General features: G+C 47.3%; 38 non-coding genes and 2 pseudogenes across 38 annotated transcripts in view; all 40 read right to left on the bottom strand.

Moving 5' to 3' along the window:
* LOC141354126 (5S ribosomal RNA) overlaps positions 1–99 on the bottom strand; it is a 119-nt pseudogene extending 20 nt beyond the window's left edge.
* A 129-nt stretch (positions 100–228) lies between these two features.
* Positions 229–347, bottom strand: LOC141355718 (5S ribosomal RNA). The gene has a single exon (XR_012362156.1). It is a non-coding gene; the product is annotated as a 5S ribosomal RNA (ribosomal RNA).
* Positions 348–480: 133 nt separating this feature from the next.
* LOC141358030 (5S ribosomal RNA) lies at positions 481–599 on the bottom strand. The gene has a single exon (XR_012364519.1). It is a non-coding gene; the product is annotated as a 5S ribosomal RNA (ribosomal RNA).
* A 141-nt stretch (positions 600–740) lies between these two features.
* On the bottom strand, positions 741–859 carry LOC141353488 (5S ribosomal RNA). Its single transcript, XR_012360584.1, has one exon. It is a non-coding gene; the product is annotated as a 5S ribosomal RNA (ribosomal RNA).
* Positions 860–999: 140 nt separating this feature from the next.
* On the bottom strand, positions 1,000–1,118 carry LOC141355706 (5S ribosomal RNA). The gene has a single exon (XR_012362144.1). It is a non-coding gene; the product is annotated as a 5S ribosomal RNA (ribosomal RNA).
* Positions 1,119–1,259: 141 nt separating this feature from the next.
* LOC141355695 (5S ribosomal RNA) lies at positions 1,260–1,378 on the bottom strand. The gene has a single exon (XR_012362133.1). It is a non-coding gene; the product is annotated as a 5S ribosomal RNA (ribosomal RNA).
* Positions 1,379–1,507: 129 nt separating this feature from the next.
* LOC141358345 (5S ribosomal RNA) lies at positions 1,508–1,626 on the bottom strand. Its single transcript, XR_012364839.1, has one exon. It is a non-coding gene; the product is annotated as a 5S ribosomal RNA (ribosomal RNA).
* A 141-nt stretch (positions 1,627–1,767) lies between these two features.
* On the bottom strand, positions 1,768–1,886 carry LOC141357467 (5S ribosomal RNA). The gene has a single exon (XR_012363954.1). It is a non-coding gene; the product is annotated as a 5S ribosomal RNA (ribosomal RNA).
* Positions 1,887–2,007: 121 nt separating this feature from the next.
* On the bottom strand, positions 2,008–2,126 carry LOC141357522 (5S ribosomal RNA). The gene has a single exon (XR_012364009.1). It is a non-coding gene; the product is annotated as a 5S ribosomal RNA (ribosomal RNA).
* A 141-nt stretch (positions 2,127–2,267) lies between these two features.
* On the bottom strand, positions 2,268–2,386 carry LOC141355101 (5S ribosomal RNA). Its single transcript, XR_012361528.1, has one exon. It is a non-coding gene; the product is annotated as a 5S ribosomal RNA (ribosomal RNA).
* Positions 2,387–2,527: 141 nt separating this feature from the next.
* Positions 2,528–2,646, bottom strand: LOC141355684 (5S ribosomal RNA). Its single transcript, XR_012362122.1, has one exon. It is a non-coding gene; the product is annotated as a 5S ribosomal RNA (ribosomal RNA).
* Positions 2,647–2,787: 141 nt separating this feature from the next.
* LOC141355673 (5S ribosomal RNA) lies at positions 2,788–2,906 on the bottom strand. The gene has a single exon (XR_012362111.1). It is a non-coding gene; the product is annotated as a 5S ribosomal RNA (ribosomal RNA).
* A 129-nt stretch (positions 2,907–3,035) lies between these two features.
* Positions 3,036–3,154, bottom strand: LOC141357219 (5S ribosomal RNA). The gene has a single exon (XR_012363702.1). It is a non-coding gene; the product is annotated as a 5S ribosomal RNA (ribosomal RNA).
* Positions 3,155–3,295: 141 nt separating this feature from the next.
* LOC141358586 (5S ribosomal RNA) lies at positions 3,296–3,414 on the bottom strand. The gene has a single exon (XR_012365083.1). It is a non-coding gene; the product is annotated as a 5S ribosomal RNA (ribosomal RNA).
* A 141-nt stretch (positions 3,415–3,555) lies between these two features.
* Positions 3,556–3,674, bottom strand: LOC141355662 (5S ribosomal RNA). Its single transcript, XR_012362100.1, has one exon. It is a non-coding gene; the product is annotated as a 5S ribosomal RNA (ribosomal RNA).
* Positions 3,675–3,803: 129 nt separating this feature from the next.
* Positions 3,804–3,922, bottom strand: LOC141357521 (5S ribosomal RNA). The gene has a single exon (XR_012364008.1). It is a non-coding gene; the product is annotated as a 5S ribosomal RNA (ribosomal RNA).
* Positions 3,923–4,063: 141 nt separating this feature from the next.
* LOC141357506 (5S ribosomal RNA) lies at positions 4,064–4,182 on the bottom strand. Its single transcript, XR_012363993.1, has one exon. It is a non-coding gene; the product is annotated as a 5S ribosomal RNA (ribosomal RNA).
* A 141-nt stretch (positions 4,183–4,323) lies between these two features.
* On the bottom strand, positions 4,324–4,442 carry LOC141357918 (5S ribosomal RNA). Its single transcript, XR_012364407.1, has one exon. It is a non-coding gene; the product is annotated as a 5S ribosomal RNA (ribosomal RNA).
* A 141-nt stretch (positions 4,443–4,583) lies between these two features.
* Positions 4,584–4,702, bottom strand: LOC141358643 (5S ribosomal RNA). The gene has a single exon (XR_012365140.1). It is a non-coding gene; the product is annotated as a 5S ribosomal RNA (ribosomal RNA).
* A 121-nt stretch (positions 4,703–4,823) lies between these two features.
* LOC141357031 (5S ribosomal RNA) lies at positions 4,824–4,942 on the bottom strand. Its single transcript, XR_012363503.1, has one exon. It is a non-coding gene; the product is annotated as a 5S ribosomal RNA (ribosomal RNA).
* Positions 4,943–5,071: 129 nt separating this feature from the next.
* On the bottom strand, positions 5,072–5,190 carry LOC141358344 (5S ribosomal RNA). The gene has a single exon (XR_012364838.1). It is a non-coding gene; the product is annotated as a 5S ribosomal RNA (ribosomal RNA).
* Positions 5,191–5,331: 141 nt separating this feature from the next.
* Positions 5,332–5,450, bottom strand: LOC141357465 (5S ribosomal RNA). The gene has a single exon (XR_012363952.1). It is a non-coding gene; the product is annotated as a 5S ribosomal RNA (ribosomal RNA).
* A 121-nt stretch (positions 5,451–5,571) lies between these two features.
* Positions 5,572–5,690, bottom strand: LOC141357520 (5S ribosomal RNA). The gene has a single exon (XR_012364007.1). It is a non-coding gene; the product is annotated as a 5S ribosomal RNA (ribosomal RNA).
* Positions 5,691–5,831: 141 nt separating this feature from the next.
* On the bottom strand, positions 5,832–5,950 carry LOC141355090 (5S ribosomal RNA). The gene has a single exon (XR_012361517.1). It is a non-coding gene; the product is annotated as a 5S ribosomal RNA (ribosomal RNA).
* A 141-nt stretch (positions 5,951–6,091) lies between these two features.
* LOC141355657 (5S ribosomal RNA) lies at positions 6,092–6,210 on the bottom strand. The gene has a single exon (XR_012362095.1). It is a non-coding gene; the product is annotated as a 5S ribosomal RNA (ribosomal RNA).
* Positions 6,211–6,351: 141 nt separating this feature from the next.
* Positions 6,352–6,470, bottom strand: LOC141355656 (5S ribosomal RNA). The gene has a single exon (XR_012362094.1). It is a non-coding gene; the product is annotated as a 5S ribosomal RNA (ribosomal RNA).
* A 129-nt stretch (positions 6,471–6,599) lies between these two features.
* On the bottom strand, positions 6,600–6,718 carry LOC141357218 (5S ribosomal RNA). Its single transcript, XR_012363701.1, has one exon. It is a non-coding gene; the product is annotated as a 5S ribosomal RNA (ribosomal RNA).
* Positions 6,719–6,859: 141 nt separating this feature from the next.
* Positions 6,860–6,978, bottom strand: LOC141358585 (5S ribosomal RNA). Its single transcript, XR_012365082.1, has one exon. It is a non-coding gene; the product is annotated as a 5S ribosomal RNA (ribosomal RNA).
* A 141-nt stretch (positions 6,979–7,119) lies between these two features.
* On the bottom strand, positions 7,120–7,238 carry LOC141355653 (5S ribosomal RNA). Its single transcript, XR_012362088.1, has one exon. It is a non-coding gene; the product is annotated as a 5S ribosomal RNA (ribosomal RNA).
* A 129-nt stretch (positions 7,239–7,367) lies between these two features.
* Positions 7,368–7,486, bottom strand: LOC141357519 (5S ribosomal RNA). The gene has a single exon (XR_012364006.1). It is a non-coding gene; the product is annotated as a 5S ribosomal RNA (ribosomal RNA).
* A 141-nt stretch (positions 7,487–7,627) lies between these two features.
* LOC141357505 (5S ribosomal RNA) lies at positions 7,628–7,746 on the bottom strand. The gene has a single exon (XR_012363992.1). It is a non-coding gene; the product is annotated as a 5S ribosomal RNA (ribosomal RNA).
* Positions 7,747–7,887: 141 nt separating this feature from the next.
* Positions 7,888–8,006, bottom strand: LOC141357917 (5S ribosomal RNA). Its single transcript, XR_012364406.1, has one exon. It is a non-coding gene; the product is annotated as a 5S ribosomal RNA (ribosomal RNA).
* A 141-nt stretch (positions 8,007–8,147) lies between these two features.
* Positions 8,148–8,266, bottom strand: LOC141358642 (5S ribosomal RNA). The gene has a single exon (XR_012365139.1). It is a non-coding gene; the product is annotated as a 5S ribosomal RNA (ribosomal RNA).
* Positions 8,267–8,387: 121 nt separating this feature from the next.
* On the bottom strand, positions 8,388–8,506 carry LOC141357454 (5S ribosomal RNA). Its single transcript, XR_012363941.1, has one exon. It is a non-coding gene; the product is annotated as a 5S ribosomal RNA (ribosomal RNA).
* Positions 8,507–8,647: 141 nt separating this feature from the next.
* On the bottom strand, positions 8,648–8,766 carry LOC141355647 (5S ribosomal RNA). Its single transcript, XR_012362081.1, has one exon. It is a non-coding gene; the product is annotated as a 5S ribosomal RNA (ribosomal RNA).
* A 141-nt stretch (positions 8,767–8,907) lies between these two features.
* LOC141354302 (5S ribosomal RNA) lies at positions 8,908–9,026 on the bottom strand (annotated as a pseudogene).
* Positions 9,027–9,155: 129 nt separating this feature from the next.
* LOC141355639 (5S ribosomal RNA) lies at positions 9,156–9,274 on the bottom strand. The gene has a single exon (XR_012362073.1). It is a non-coding gene; the product is annotated as a 5S ribosomal RNA (ribosomal RNA).
* A 141-nt stretch (positions 9,275–9,415) lies between these two features.
* LOC141355629 (5S ribosomal RNA) lies at positions 9,416–9,534 on the bottom strand. The gene has a single exon (XR_012362063.1). It is a non-coding gene; the product is annotated as a 5S ribosomal RNA (ribosomal RNA).
* Positions 9,535–9,675: 141 nt separating this feature from the next.
* On the bottom strand, positions 9,676–9,794 carry LOC141357439 (5S ribosomal RNA). The gene has a single exon (XR_012363926.1). It is a non-coding gene; the product is annotated as a 5S ribosomal RNA (ribosomal RNA).
* Positions 9,795–9,923: 129 nt separating this feature from the next.
* LOC141358641 (5S ribosomal RNA) overlaps positions 9,924–10,000 on the bottom strand; it is a 119-nt gene continuing 42 nt past the window's right edge. Inside the window, exon 1 of the ribosomal RNA XR_012365138.1 lies at positions 9,924–10,000. This exon is cut by the window's right edge and continues 42 nt beyond it. This is a non-coding gene — a ribosomal RNA (5S ribosomal RNA).

Genomic DNA, 10,000 nt, shown 5'->3' with positions numbered 1-10,000 from the left:
CCCAGGCGATCTCCCATCCAAGTACTAACCAGGCCCGACCCTGCTTGGCTTCTGAGATCACACGAGAGCGGGCGTGCTCAGGGTGGTGTGGCCGTAAGCGAGCGCTGACTCGATTCGAGAGCCACTTCAAGACTAATGTGGCAACGCCATGCCATCGGCAAACGCTTACAGAAAGGATGCATTTCTGGAAAAAAATTATATGAATAAATAATTAAATAATTAATTAAATGCTTACAGCACCTGGTATTCCCAGGCGGTCTCCCATCCAAGTACTAACCAGGCCCGACCCTGCTTGGCTTCCGAGATCAGACGAGAGCGGGCGTGCTCAGGGTGGTGTGGCCGTAAGCGAGCGCTGACTCGATTCGAGAGCCACTTCAAGACTAATGTGGCAACGCCATGCCTTCGGCGAACGCTTACAGAAAGGATGCATTTCTGGAAAAAAATTATATGAATAAATAATTAAATAATTAATGAATTAAATGCTTACAGCACCTGGTATTCCCAGGCGGTCTCCCATCCAAGTACTAACCAGACCCGACCCTGCTTGGCTTCCGAGATCAGACGAGAGCGGGCGTGCTCAGGGTGGTGTGGCCGTAAGCGAGCGCTGACTCGATTCGAGAGCCACTTCAAGACTAATGTGGCAACGCCATGCCATCGGCGAACGCTTACAGAAAGGATGCATTTCTGGAAAAAAATTATATGAATAAATAATTAAATAATTAATTAAATAAAGAATTAAATGCTTACAGCACCTGGTATTCCCAGGCGGTCTCCCATCCAAGTACTAACCAGGCCCGACCCTGCTTGGCTTCCGACATCAGACGAGAGCGGGCGTGCTCAGGGTGGTGTGGCCGTAAGCGAGCGCTGACTCGATTCAAGAGCCACTTCAAGACTAATGTGGCAACGCCATGCCATCGGCGAACGCTTACAGAAAGGATGCATTTCTGGAAAAAATTATATGAATAAATAATTAAATAATTAATTCAATAAAGAATTAAATGCTTACAGCACCTGGTATTCCCAGGCGGTCTCCCATCCAAGTACTAACCAGGCCCGACCCTGCTTGGCTTCCGAGATCAGACGAGAGCGGGCGTGCTCAGGGTGGTGTGGCCGTAAGCGAGTTCTGACTCGATTCGACAGCCACTTCAAGACTAATGTGGCAACGCCATGAAATCGGCGAACGCTTACAGAAAGGATGCATTTCTGGAAAAAAATTATATGAATAAATAATTAAATAATTAATTCAATAAAGAATTAAATGCTTACAGCACCTGGTATTCCCAGGCGGTCTCCCATCCAAGTACTAACCAGGCCCGACCCTGCTTGGCTTCCGAGATCAGACGAGAGCGGGCGTGCTCAGGGTGGTGTGGCCGTAAGCGAGCGCTGACTCGATTCGAGAGCCACTTCAAGACTAATGTGGCAACGCCATGCCATCGGCGAACGCTTACAGAAAGGATGCATTTCTGGAAAAAAATTATATGAATAAATAATTAAATAATTAATTAAATGCTTACAGCACCTGGTATTCCCAGGCGGTCTCCCATCCAAGTACTAACCAGGCCCAACCCTGCTTGGCTTCCGAGATCAGACGAGAGCGGGCGTGCTCAGGGTGGTGTGGTCGTAAACGAGCGCTGACTCGATTCGAGAGCCACTTCAAGACTAATGTGGCAACGCCATGCCATCGGCGAACGCTTACAGAAAGGATGCATTTCTGGAAAAAAATTATATGAATAAATAATTAAATAATTAATTAAATAAAGAATTAAATGCTTACAGCACCTGGTATTCCCAGGCGGTCTCCCATCCAAGTACTAACCAGGCCCGACCCTGCTTGGCTTCCGAGATCAGAGGAGAGCGGGCGTGCTCAGGGTGGTGTGGCCGTAAGCGAGCGCTGAGTCGATTCGAGAGCCACTTCAAGACTAATGTGGCAACGCCATGCCATCGGCGAACGCTTACAGAAAGGATGCATTTCTGGAAAAAAATTATATGAATAAATAATTAATTAAATGCTTACAGCACCTGGTATTCCCAGGCGGTCTCCCATCCAAGTACTAAACAGGCCCGACCCTGCTTGGCTTCCGAGATCAGACGAGAGCGGGCGTGCTCAGGGTGGTGTGGCCGTAAGCGAGTGCTGACTCGATTCGAGAGCCACTTCAAGACTAATGTGGCAACGCCATGCCATCGGCGAACGCTTACAGAAAGGATGCAATTCTGGAAAAAAATTATATGAATAAATAATTAAATAATTAATTAAATAAAGAATTAAATGCTTACAGCACCTGGTATTCCCAGGCGGTCTCCCATCCAAGTACTAACCAGGCCCGACCCTGCTTGGCTTCCGAGATCAGACGAGAGCGGGCGTGGTCAGGGTGGTGTGGCCGTAAGCGAGCGCTGACTCGATTCGAGAGCCACTTCAAGACTAATGTGGCAACGCCATGCCATCGGCGAACGCTTACAGAAAGGATGCATTTCTGGAAAAAAATGATATGAATAAATAATTAAATAATTAATTAAATAAAGAATTAAATGCTTACAGCACCTGGTATTCCCAGGCGGTCTCCCATCCAAGTACTAACCAGGCCCGACCCTGCTTGGCTTCCGAGATCAGACGAGAGCGGGCGTGCTCAGGGTGGTGTGGCCGTAAGCGAGCGCTGACTCGATTCGAGAGCCACTTCAAGACTAATGTGGCAACGCCATGCCATCGGCGAACGCTTACAGAAAGGATGCATTTCTGGAAAAAAATTATATGAATAAATAATTAAATAATTAATTAAATAAAGAATTAAATGCTTACAGCACCTGGTATTCCCAGGCGGTCTCCCATCCAAGTACTAACCAGGCCCGACCCTGCTTGGCTTCCGAGATCAGACGAGAGCGGGCGTGCTCAGGGTGGTGTGGCCGTAAGCGAGCGCTGACTCGATTCGAGAGCCAATTCAAGACTAATGTGGCAACGCCATGCCATCGGCGAACGCTTACAGAAAGGATGCATTTCTGGAAAAAAATTATATGAATAAGTAATTAAATAATTAATTAAATGCTTACAGCACCTGGTATTCCCAGGCGGTCTCCCATCCAAGTACTAAACAGGCCCAACCCTGCTTGGCTTCCGAGATCAGACGAGAGCGGGCGTGCTCAGGGTGGTGTGGCCGTAAGCGAGCGCTGACTCGATACGAGAGCCACTTCAAGACTAATGTGGCAACGCCATGCCATCGGCGAACGCTTACAGAAAGGATGCATTTCTGAAAAAAAATTAAATAAATAAATAATTAAATAATTATTTAAATAAAGAATTAAATGCTTACAGAACCTGGTATTCCCAGGCGGTCTCCCATCCAAGTACTAACCAGGCCCGACCCTGCTTGGCTTCCGAGATCAGACGAGAGCGGGCGTGCTCAGGGTGGTGTGGCCGTAAGCGAGCGCTGACTCGATTCGAGAGCCACTTCAAGACTAATGTGGCAACGCCATGCCATCGGCGAACGCTTACAGAAAGGATGCATTTCTGGAAAAAAATTATATGAATAAATAATTAAATAATTAATTAAATTAAGAATTAAATGCTTACAGCACCTGGTATTCCCAGGCGGTCTCCCATCCAAGTACTAACCAGGCCCGACCCTGCTTGGCTTCCGAGATCAGACGAGAGCGGGCGTGCTCAGGGTGGTGTGGCCGTAAGCGAGCGCTGACTCGATTCGAGAGCCAATTCAAGACTAATGTGGCAACGCCATGCCATCGGCGAACGCTTACAGAAAGGATGCATTTCTGGAAAAAAATTATATGAATAAATAATTAAATAATTAATTAAATGCTTACAGCACCTGGTATTCCCAGGCGGTCTCCCATCCAAGTACTAAACAGGCCCGACCCTGCTTGGCTTCCGAGATCAGACGAGAGCGGGCGTGCTCAGGGTGGTGTGGCCGTAAGCGAGCGCTGATTCGATTCGAGAGCCACTTCAAGACTAATGTGGCAACGCCATGCCATCGGCGAACGCTTACAGAAAGGATGCATTTCTGAAAAAAAATTAAATGAATAAATAATTAAATAATTATTTAAATAAAGAATTAAATGCTTACAGAACCTGGTATTCCCAGGCGGTCTCCCATCCAAGTACTAACCAGGCCCGACCCTGCTTAGCTTCCGAGATCAGACGAGAGCGGGCGTGCTCAGGGTGGTGTGGCCGTAAGCGAGCGCTGACTCGATTCGAGAGCCACTTCAAGACTAATGTGGCAACGCCATGCCATCGGCGAACGCTTACAGAAAGGATGCATTTCTGGAAAAAAATTTTATGAATAAATAATTAAATAATTAATTAAATTAAGAATTAAATGCTTACAGCACCTGGTATTCCCAGGCGGTCTCCCATCCAAGTACTAACCAGGCCCGACCCTGCTTGGCTTTCGAGATCAGACGAGAGCGGGCGTGCTCAGGGTGGTGTGGCCGTAAGCGAGCGCTGACTCGATTCGAGAGCCACTTCAAGACTAATGTGGCAACGCCATGCCATCGGCGAACGCTTACAGAAAGGATGCATTTCTGGAAAAAAATTATATGAATAAATAATTAAATAATTAATTAAATAAAGAATTAAATGCTTACAGCACCTGGTATTCCCAGGCGGTCTCCCATCCAATTACTAACCAGGCCCGACCCTGCTTGGCTTCCGAGATCAGACGAGAGCGGGCGTGCTCAGGGTGGTGTGGCCGTAAGCAAGCGCTGACTCGATTCGAGAGCCACTTCAAGACTAATGTGGCAACGCCATGCCATCGGCGAACGCTTACAGAAAGGATGCATTTCTGGAAAAAAATTATATGAATAAATACTTAATTAAATGCTTACAGCACCTGGTATTCCCAGGCGGTCTCCCACCCAAGTACTAACCAGGCCCGACCCTGCTTGGCTTCCGAGATCAGACGAGAGCGGGCGTGCTCAGGGTGGTGTGGCCGTAAGCGAGCGCTGACTCGATTCGAGAGCCACTTCAAGACTAATGTGGCAACGCCATGCCATCGGCGAACGCTTACAGAAAGGATGCATTTCTGGAAAAAAATTATATGAATAAATAATTAAATAATTAATTAAATGCTTACAGCACCTGGTATTCCCAGGCGGTCTCCCATCCAAGTACTAACCAGGCCCAACCCTGCTTGGCTTCCGAGATCAGACGAGAGCGGGCGTGCTCAGGGTGGTGTGGTCGTAAACGAGCGCTGACTCGATTCGAGAGCCACTTCAAGACTAATGTGGCAACGCCATGCCATCGGCGAACGCTTACAGAAAGGATGCATTTCTGGAAAAAAATTATATGAATAAATAATTAAATAATTAATTAAATAAAGAATTTAATGCTTACAGCACCTGGTATTCCCAGGCGGTCTCCCATCCAAGTACTAACCAGGCCCGACCCTGCTTGGCTTCCGAGATCAGAGGAGAGCGGGCGTGCTCAGGGTGGTGTGGCCGTAAGCGAGCGCTGAGTCGATTCGAGAGCCACTTCAAGACTAATGTGGCAACGCCATGCCATCGGCGAACGCTTACAGAAAGGATGCATTTCTGGAAAAAAATTATATGAATAAATAATTAATTAAATGCTTACAGCACCTGGTATTCCCAGGCGGTCTCCCATCCAAGTACTAAACAGGCCCGACCCTGCTTGGCTTCCGAGATCAGACGAGAGCGGGCGTGCTCAGGGTGGTGTGGCCGTAAGCGAGTGCTGACTCGATTCGAGAGCCACTTCAAGACTAATGTGGCAACGCCATGCCATCGGCGAACGCTTACAGAAAGGATGCAATTCTGGAAAAAAATTATATGAATAAATAATTAAATAATTAATTAAATAAAGAATTAAATGCTTACAGCACCTGGTATTCCCAGGCGGTCTCCCATCCAAGTACTAACCAGGCCCGACCCTGCTTGGCTTCCGAGATCAGACGAGAGCGGGCGTGGTCAGGGTGGTGTGGCCGTAAGCGAGCGCTGACTCGATTCGAGAGCCACTTCAAGACTAATGTGGCAACGCCATGCCATCGGCGAACGCTTACAGAAAGGATGCATTTCTGGAAAAAAATGATATGAATAAATAATTAAATAATTAATTAAATAAAGAATTAAATGCTTACAGCACCTGGTATTCCCAGGCGGTCTCCCATCCAAGTACTAACCAGGCCCGACCCTGCTTGGCTTCCGAGATCAGACGAGAGCGGGCGTGCTCAGGGTGGTGTGGCCGTAAGCGAGCGCTGACTCGATTCGAGAGCCACTTCAAGACTAATGTGGCAACGCCATGCCATCGGCGAACGCTTACAGAAAGGATGCATTTCTGGAAAAAAATTATATGAATAAATAATTAAATAATTAATTAAATAAAGAATTAAATGCTTACAGCACCTGGTATTCCCAGGCGGTCTCCCATCCAAGTACTAACCAGGCCCGACCCTGCTTGGCTTCCGAGATCAGACGAGAGCGGGCGTGCTCAGGGTGGTGTGGCCGTAAGCGAGCGCTGACTCGATTCGAGAGCCAATTCAAGACTAATGTGGCAACGCCATGCCATCGGCGAACGCTTACAGAAAGGATGCATTTCTGGAAAAAAATTATATGAATAAGTAATTAAATAATTAATTAAATGCTTACAGCACCTGGTATTCCCAGGCGGTCTCCCATCCAAGTACTAAACAGGCCCAACCCTGCTTGGCTTCCGAGATCAGACGAGAGCGGGCGTGCTCAGGGTGGTGTGGCCGTAAGCGAGCGCTGACTCGATACGAGAGCCACTTCAAGACTAATGTGGCAACGCCATGCCATCGGCGAACGCTTACAGAAAGGATGCATTTCTGAAAAAAAATTAAATAAATAAATAATTAAATAATTATTTAAATAAAGAATTAAATGCTTACAGAACCTGGTATTCCCAGGCGGTCTCCCATCCAAGTACTAACCAGGCCCGACCCTGCTTGGCTTCCGAGATCAGACGAGAGCGGGCGTGCTCAGGGTGGTGTGGCCGTAAGCGAGCGCTGACTCGATTCGAGAGCCACTTCAAGACTAATGTGGCAACGCCATGCCATCGGCGAACGCTTACAGAAAGGATGCATTTCTGGAAAAAAATTATATGAATAAATAATTAAATAATTAATTAAATTAAGAATTAAATGCTTACAGCACCTGGTATTCCCAGGCGGTCTCCCATCCAAGTACTAACCAGGCCCGACCCTGCTTGGCTTCCGAGATCAGACGAGAGCGGGCGTGCTCAGGGTGGTGTGGCCGTAAGCGAGCGCTGACTCGATTCGAGAGCCAATTCAAGACTAATGTGGCAACGCCATGCCATCGGCGAACGCTTACAGAAAGGATGCATTTCTGGAAAAAAATTATATGAATAAATAATTAAATAATTAATTAAATGCTTACAGCACCTGGTATTCCCAGGCGGTCTCCCATCCAAGTACTAAACAGGCCCGACCCTGCTTGGCTTCCGAGATCAGACGAGAGCGGGCGTGCTCAGGGTGGTGTGGCCGTAAGCGAGCGCTGATTCGATTCGAGAGCCACTTCAAGACTAATGTGGCAACGCCATGCCATCGGCGAACGCTTACAGAAAGGATGCATTTCTGAAAAAAAATTAAATGAATAAATAATTAAATAATTATTTAAATAAAGAATTAAATGCTTACAGAACCTGGTATTCCCAGGCGGTCTCCCATCCAAGTACTAACCAGGCCCGACCCTGCTTAGCTTCCGAGATCAGACGAGAGCGGGCGTGCTCAGGGTGGTGTGGCCGTAAGCGAGCGCTGACTCGATTCGAGAGCCACTTCAAGACTAATGTGGCAACGCCATGCCATCGGCGAACGCTTACAGAAAGGATGCATTTCTGGAAAAAAATTTTATGAATAAATAATTAAATAATTAATTAAATTAAGAATTAAATGCTTACAGCACCTGGTATTCCCAGGCGGTCTCCCATCCAAGTACTAACCAGGCCCGACCCTGCTTGGCTTTCGAGATCAGACGAGAGCGGGCGTGCTCAGGGTGGTGTGGCCGTAAGCGAGCGCTGACTCGATTCGAGAGCCACTTCAAGACTAATGTGGCAACGCCATGCCATCGGCGAACGCTTACAGAAAGGATGCATTTCTGGAAAAAAATTATATGAATAAATAATTAAATAATTAATTAAATAAAGAATTAAATGCTTACAGCACCTGGTATTCCCAGGCGGTCTCCCATCCAATTACTAACCAGGCCCGACCCTGCTTGGCTTCCGAGATCAGACGAGAGCGGGCGTGCTCAGGGTGGTGTGGCCGTAAGCAAGCGCTGACTCGATTCGAGAGCCACTTCAAGACTAATGTGGCAACGCCATGCCATCGGCGAACGCTTACAGAAAGGATGCATTTCTGGAAAAAAATTATATGAATAAATACTTAATTAAATGCTTACAGCACCTGGTATTCCCAGGCGGTCTCCCACCCAAGTACTAACCAGGCCCGACCCTGCTTGGCTTCCGAGATCAGACGAGAGCGGGCGTGCTCAGGGTGGTGTGGCCGTAAACGAGCGCTGACTCGACTCGAGAGCCACATCAAGACTAATGTGGCAACGCCATGCCATCGGCGAACGCTTACAGAAAGGATGCATTTCTGGAAAAAAATTATATGAATAAATAATTAAATAATTAATTAAATAAAGAATTAAATGCTTACAGCACCTGGTATTCCCAGGCGGTCTCCCATCCAAGTACTAACCAGGCCCGACCCTGCTTGGCTTCCGAGATCAGACGAGAGCGGGCGTGCTCAGGGTGGTGTGGCCGTAAGCGAGCGCTGACTCGATTCGAGAGCCACTTCAAGACTAATGTGGCAACGCCATGCCATCGGCGAACGCTTACAGAAAGGATGCATTTCTGGAAAAAAATTATATGAATAAATAATTAAATAATTAAATAAATAAAGAATTAAATGCTTACAGCACCTGGTATTCCCAGGCGGTCTCCCATCCAAGTACTAAACAGGCCGGACCCTCCTTGGCTTCCGAGATCAGACGAGAGCGGGCGTGCTCAGGGTGGTGTGGCCGTAAGCGAGCGCTGACTCGATTCGAGAGCCACTTTAAGACTAATGTGGCAACGCCATGCCATCGGCGAACGCTTACAGAAAGGATGCATTTCTGGAAAAAAATTATATGGATAAATAATTAAATAATTAATTAAATGCTTACAGCACCTGGTATTCCCAGGCGGTCTCCCATCCAAGTACTAACCAGGCCCGACCCTGCTTGGCTTCCGAGATCAGACGAGAGCGGGCGTGCTCAGGGTGGTGTGGCCGTAAGCGAGCGCTGACTCGATTCGAGAGCCACTTCAAGACTAATGTGGCAACGCCATAACATCGGCGAACGCTTACAGAAAGGATGCATTTCTGGAAAAAAATTATATGAATAAATAATTAAATAATTAATTAAATAAGGAATTAAATGCTTACAGCACCTGGTATTCCCAGGCGGTCTCCCATCCAAGTACTAACCAGGCCCGACCCTGCTTGGCTTCCGAGATCAGACGAGAGCGGGCGTGCTCAGGGTGGTGTGGCCGTAAGCGAGCGCTGACTCGATTCGAGAGCCACTTCAAGACTAATGTGGCAACGCCATGCCATCGGCGAACGCTTACAGAAAGGATGCATTTCTGGAAAAAAATTATATGAATAAATAATTAAATAATTAATTAAATAAAGAATTAAATGCTTACAGCACCTGGTATTCCCAGGCGGTCTCCCATCCAAGTACTAACCAGGCCCGACCCTGCTTGGCTTCCGAGATCAGACGAGAGCGGGCATGCTCAGGGTGGTGTGGCCGTAAGCGAGTGCTGACTCGATTCGAGAGCCACTTCAAGACTAATGTGGCAACGCCATGCCATCAGCGAACGCTTACAGAAAGGATGCATTTCTGGAAAAAAATTATATGAATAAATAATTAAATAATTAATTAAATGCTTACAGCACCTGGTATTCCCAGGCGGTCTCCCATCCAAGTACTAAACAGGCCCAACCCTTCTTGGCTTCCGAGA

This window comes from Misgurnus anguillicaudatus, chromosome 21 (assembly GCF_027580225.2).
Source record: "Misgurnus anguillicaudatus chromosome 21, ASM2758022v2, whole genome shotgun sequence".
Classification (NCBI taxonomy): domain Eukaryota; kingdom Metazoa; phylum Chordata; class Actinopteri; order Cypriniformes; family Cobitidae; genus Misgurnus; species Misgurnus anguillicaudatus.
The sequence above is the reverse complement of the archived record's forward strand: the minus strand, read 5'-3'. Positions and strand labels throughout refer to the sequence as shown.